Here is a 6,009-nt window from a genome sequence, read left to right on the forward strand (position 1 = left end):
AGTAATTTTCTTCACTTAGGTTTTTTTTTATCTCAGCTCTCTGATGGGTTAAAAAATCTCTGAAACTATGTAAGCTGTTTGGCTTGTTCTTTTTGTTATGGTAGAAATCTAGAAAATAGTTTTATCATTTCTCCTTCAGTCAACTAGTTTCTATTTTTGCACTCATCTGCTCTGATCTGTTTAGGGAGAAGCTTAAACAATTCTGCTTGCTCAACTAACTCAGACACTGTGGATGTTAGGATGAAGGTACAGTTTGCATATTAAAAGATAAGCCAGTACATCTCTGAGATTTGCCATCCTCTCTGGTAAGGACTGCACTCAAAGTAACAGGAGGGCCTAACCTTAAATAAATATGCAGCCATACTGCTAGGGCAAACATCCACACACAGACACACAGACATACAAACAACCCAAGGACAGGCTTTCTGACAAGTGATTGATAGATTTATTTCAAAGCTGTCAAGTAGAGCCCAACAAGAGTGGAATCTCAGGGTTCTCTTGGCAAGACTATGGTTCTCAGATAGGCATACAAGCTTTTTCCTTTCTGGGACAGTCACACGAAGTTAGATAATGAGGGATTTTTATTCTTTTGTTTCTGGTGGCAGAAATAAAATATTCTTTTCAGGGCAAAGGAATGAAATCTCATCAAGAGGTTCCTGTCTAGATTCGCGTCCTTATATACAAGCCAACTTCTCTCTGCAGAATGTTCTACATCCCAGAAACCAGGATTGTTTGCCACTGATTTCATTTTCTTCTCACTGTTGCCTCTGGATTAAAAAGCCTCTCTCATTACTGCTCATCAGTGTCCTGCTGCTGGGGGAGCCATTTGTGCTGACGAATAGTTGTTTTTTTCAATGTACTGGGAAAGTGGCATTTTGAGAGAGACTTCTTCCATCTACACCCTTCTGTCTTAAGTATAATTCACTCATTCATTCATTCATTCACCCATTCATCAGTAAATATTATTCAGAGTGGACTGTGTGCCTGGCACTGTGCGGTGAATTTGATATAGACACATATAATACGAACACGATTCTAGCCCTATGGAGTATATACATTATTAACTGATAAGTTCAGTCCAGCACACACTTACCAAGTTCTTGTATGTGCTGGGCATTTAAGAGTGTAATGACGAGTAAGATGGGCATTTCTCTGTAAGCGTATGGTCCAATGGGGAAGACCTAGATACAATTTTAATACAATGCTTTACTGTTGTATAACAGAGAAACATGCAGATTGCTATGGGAATGCAGGTTGAGAGGTGCTGAGCCTAAAAGGAGGATACAGGGAAGGCTTCCTGGAGATGATGATGCTTGAGAGGAGTCTCAAAGGATGTGCAGGAGCGACAGAGGCTGCAAATGCCTGCCCAATATTCATGTTCCTCTTCTTCCTCAGTAACAGAACACCAACTATGTGCCCAGCAAAATTCTACTTTTCCAGCCTTGCTTGCATTAGGGCTGATCAGTGAGCTGTGAGTAGAGGGTTTCCTGGGGATTCCAGGGAGCTACATTCTCAGGAGGAAGGGCCATGGGTCCCTTGTGACCATGGAGGTCCCACACTGTCTGTCAGTTGCATACTTCCAGCTTTTTTTTTTTTTCATGTGAGAAAGAGTAAAATTCTATTCCTTCTCACTCCCTTAGCCTACACTTTATTTTTTATTTTTAGTTTTATTGAGACAGAGTTTCACTCTTTCGACCAGGCTGGAGTGAAGTGGTGTGATCTCAGCTCACTGCAACCTCTGCCTTCCGGGTTCAAGCAATTTTCCTGCCTCAGCCTCCTGAGTAGCTGGGATTATAGGCGCGCACCACCACACCTAGCTAATTTTTGTATTTTTAGTAGAGACGGGGTTTCGCCATGTTGGCCAGGCTGGTCTTGAACTCCTGACCTCAGGTGATCCGCCCGCCTCAACCTCCCAACGTGCTAGGATTACAGGCATGAGCCGCCATGCCCAGCCTCTTACCCTATACTTTAAAACAAAAACAAAAAAACAGCCAAACCTAATCTTCAATCTGAAATAGTGTACTACGCCAGGTGTAGACAGGAAGAGAGAAGAGGCAGTGGGTCTGGGAAAAGCAGTCTCTGAGGTTTCGGGAGGAGCCAGGCACAGAGCTGTGACAAGCAGGGTGGGCAGCACAGCACTGTGGTGTCCCCTGAGCATACTGTGGGAGCTGCAGCACGGTGGGAGATGAGGCTGGGAGGGTGGACACGAGGGCCTCCCACACCCCACTAAGGAGCCTGCGCTTTCTTCTGTAGGGCGACAGAGGTGGTGTCAAGATTGTGTTTCTTCACCTAAGAATATCCATCTGGGGCTGGGCGCGGTGGCTCACACCTGTAGTCCCAGCACTTTGGGAGGCTGAGGTGGCCAGATCACGAGGTCAGGAGTTCAAGACCAGCCTGGCCAACATGGTGAAACCCCATCTCTACTAAAAATACAAAAATTAGCTGGGGGTGGTGGCAGACACATGTACTCACAGCTGCTCGGGAGGCTGAGGCAGGAGAATCATTTGAGCCTGGGAGGCAGAGGTTGCAGTGAGCCAAGATGGTGCCACTGCCCTCCAGCCTGGGTAACAGAGCAAGACTCTGACTCAAAAAAAAAAAAAAAAAAAAAAGATATCCATCTGGGAGGAGTAGAGAAAATGCATTCAGGAGAGACTTGGGCGTTCACACGGTAACTACCACACACAATAAACAGACAAACCTATTCAAATACATGCAATGAGGTGGCTGGATTTCTCAGGCATTATGGTGAGTGAAAGAAGCCAGACAAAAAAGAGTAGGTACCACACGGCTCCATTTAGAAGAGGTTCAAAATCAGATACAACTCACTGACGGTGACAGAAGTCAGAATAGGGTTACTTCTGACTGGGAAGACACGTGACAGAGCCTTCTGGGATGCTGGCAATGCTCAATTTTTAGATATAAGAAGCTTAGATCATGCGTCAGAGCATAATATAGTTATGCTCCTGTGAGAGGGGATGGGTGGGAGAGACGCACACTGTCCGTCAAAAGGCATCTAGATTCACCTGCTCCTGTTCTGTGGGCTTGAACACATTACACATCCGTGTGCCCATGCCCTACCTATAACACCTGCAGGAAGTAATGAGATTATTGTAAAACTATTAGAATAAATACAAGGCCCCAGAGAAGACACCATCTTTAATCTATCCTCCCCCAACAATAACAAGAGGTGTGATGGAATTTTCCGGCTGGACAGTTAAAAAAATTTTCTTATTATAGTTTGGTCATAAAAGGGCAACTGAGACAGTCCATTCTGAATGGGAACCCAGGGATACACAGTGATTCTCAGGGGGTTGAGTAAAATGATACTGAGTGAAATTCATGAGCTAGAAGCTGAAGTCTACAGAATAAATACAGGGACAAGCCAGAATTGGCTCCAAGGTTGGCATCACATGTGCTTTATTTAAGTCACTCGATTACGGGGTTATGTGTTCTCTGTTGTCCTTGTTGGCTAAAATTAATTATGGCAGCCACCAGAGAAGGCTGGACTAGAATAAAACCACTGACTACTTACTCAGCCTTGAAAAGTCAACCATAATAAATGTCAAATCCTACAGAGTATCCTTTAAATGGCAAGGAGGTACTTCAGCCTGACTCCATTTTTGCCTCACTCCCCATTTATTGACCTGTGCTTATTAACATGTTTAGAAACTTAAAAACGCATTCATCCTTTACTGAAATCTGCCCAATGTCATCTGCTATTATTTCAAATACTCATATTTCAGGAAGGCTCAGATTTAAGTGAAGGTGTCACCACAGACTAAGTTACCATCTCCCGTCCTTGCATCCATGGCCGGGGAATTACTCTGCTATTTGCCACTAATGCAGCTGCCGGGAGGACCCAGCCTCAGAGGACTCGGGTATGTTCTTCTCAAGGACAGGAAAGTCATGCACAGTGTATGTTCATTCATTTGTGAAGTTGTCCTTGTGGCCACAGTTGAAGGCCCTCATGCTCACTGTCAGCCTATACACCTGTCAGTCCTTCCCATAAGACATACTGAACACCAACCTGGTTAACTGATAATGCTGACTACAACCAAGGCAACTTCCTCTTACTTTAAAACCCAGCAGTACACAAATGGGCGCTCCCTACAGGCCAAGTAAAATTCCTTCATGCATCTCCTAATGACTCCCCACCAAAATGCTGCCAAAGAGTCAATACTGCCACCTCCCCCATGTCTGTGTACTCATCCCTGGAACTTATGAATATGGTAGCATTCATGGTTTGGTTCTGTGTCCCCATCCAAATGCCACCTTGAATTGTAATAATCCACCATGTGAAGGATGGGACCAGGTGGAGATAACTGAATCATGGGGGTGGTATCCCCCAGGCTGTTCTTGTGATAGTGAGTGAGTTCTCAGAAGATCTGACTTTTTTTTATAAGAGGCTTCCCCATTCACTGGGCACCTATTCTCTCTCCTGCCACCCTGTGAAGAGGTGCCTTCCGCCATGATGTAAGTTTCCTGAGGCCTCCCCAGCCATACAGAACTGTGAGTCAATTAAACCTCTTTTCTTTATAAATTACTCAGTTTCAGGTATTTCTTCACAGCAGTGTGAGAACAGACTAATACATCGCAACGGGAGTTTGCAGAAATGAGTAGGTTAAGGGTCTTGAGGTGGAGAGATAATTCTGGACTATCCAGGTGGGTCCAGTGAACAAGAGAAAGAGAGAGAGAGATTGAGAGAGAGAGAAAGAGAGAGAGAAAGAGAAAGAGAGAGAGATTGAAACCTGAAGGTTACTTTGCTGGTTTTGAAGATGGAGGAAGGGACCTCAAGCCAAGGAATCCAGGCAGCCTCAAGAAGCCAGAAAAGGGAGAAAAGAGGATTCTCCCCCACAGCCTCCAGAAGGAATGCAGCCCTGCGACACCTTAACTTTAGGACTTCCAACCTACAGAGCTGTAAGAAAATAAATCTGTGTTGTTTTCAGCCATGACATTTGTGATAATTTTTTACAGCAACCACTGGAAACTAATACACATATTACTGAACTGTGAGAGGTAGAGGACCACTAGCCTGCATTTTCTCATAGAAGCTATAGCATAGCATTAATAATAGTGGTAATAATAATTGTTCCACTTAAAAATTAGCTAATGTTGCAAAGTGCTTACTATGAACCGGGCATTGCTAGGCTGAACATCCAACATACATAGTTTCCTTCAATTCACCAAGGTAGGCACTCTTAAAAAACACCCATTTAATAGAAGAGGAAAGTGAGCCACAGAGAAGTTAATTTGCTCAAAATTGCATAGCTAGGAAGTGAACTCTGGCTAGGGTCTAAACCTAGGCAGTCTGAGCCTTGTAACCTACACTAAAATAACGGTGTACAGTCTATGCCACATAATTTTTGTGTTTGATTATATGCTTTAGTTATATTACTACCTTTGCTGTCATAGGCCCATTAGGGTATTATTTAATGGAGTCACTCATCTAAATCTTCATTCCCCTCTTCAACAGCTCTACCCAGTGCTCATCACCCTTCTGCTGGAGCTGGGAGTGGTGGAAGACCTGAGGTTTTCCTCTAGGTAGAAGGAACTCCCATTATGAACACTCAAGAGTAATTCTCAACGGATCAGAACTTCCTGAGAGCAGGACACTCTGGATTACCTGAGAAGCACTCCCAGTCTAACCCTTTGACCCACTCAAGAGATGTCCTATGTCTTAGAGGGTTCTGCCCTGGCCCTCCTCTGGCCACACCCCTCTTCCTGGAGCAAAGAGTCTGTGGAGCTGAAAAGCTGCACCCACAACAGCACATGCTTGCCCTTCAGACTATGCCCCAGGCACCTGAGCCCCAGAATTCCCTGCCCAAATGGCCTGGGCTTGATTCAGGGCTTGTGTAGGCAGCTTCCTCCCATCTGTCCTTCTGAGAGTGGACTGCTCCAGCAATGTGCCTACCCTGAGCCCGAAGGCTGCCTGAAGGGCTGCCACATGTAGGGGATGTGGATGAATCTGAGATTTGTGGGCTGGGTGTCTGCCTATGTGTGTGCAGAGAA

General features: G+C 44.8%; 1 protein-coding gene across 4 annotated transcripts in view; it reads right to left on the reverse strand.

The window, feature by feature from the left end:
• The window catches only part of PRKN (parkin RBR E3 ubiquitin protein ligase), a 1,390,885-nt gene that overhangs the window by 118,581 nt on the left and 1,266,295 nt on the right, over positions 1-6,009 (reverse strand). The gene's annotated exons all lie outside the window — the stretch shown is intronic.

This window comes from Pan paniscus, chromosome 5 (genome assembly GCF_029289425.2).
Source record: "Pan paniscus chromosome 5, NHGRI_mPanPan1-v2.0_pri, whole genome shotgun sequence".
Taxonomy (NCBI): domain Eukaryota; kingdom Metazoa; phylum Chordata; class Mammalia; order Primates; family Hominidae; genus Pan; species Pan paniscus.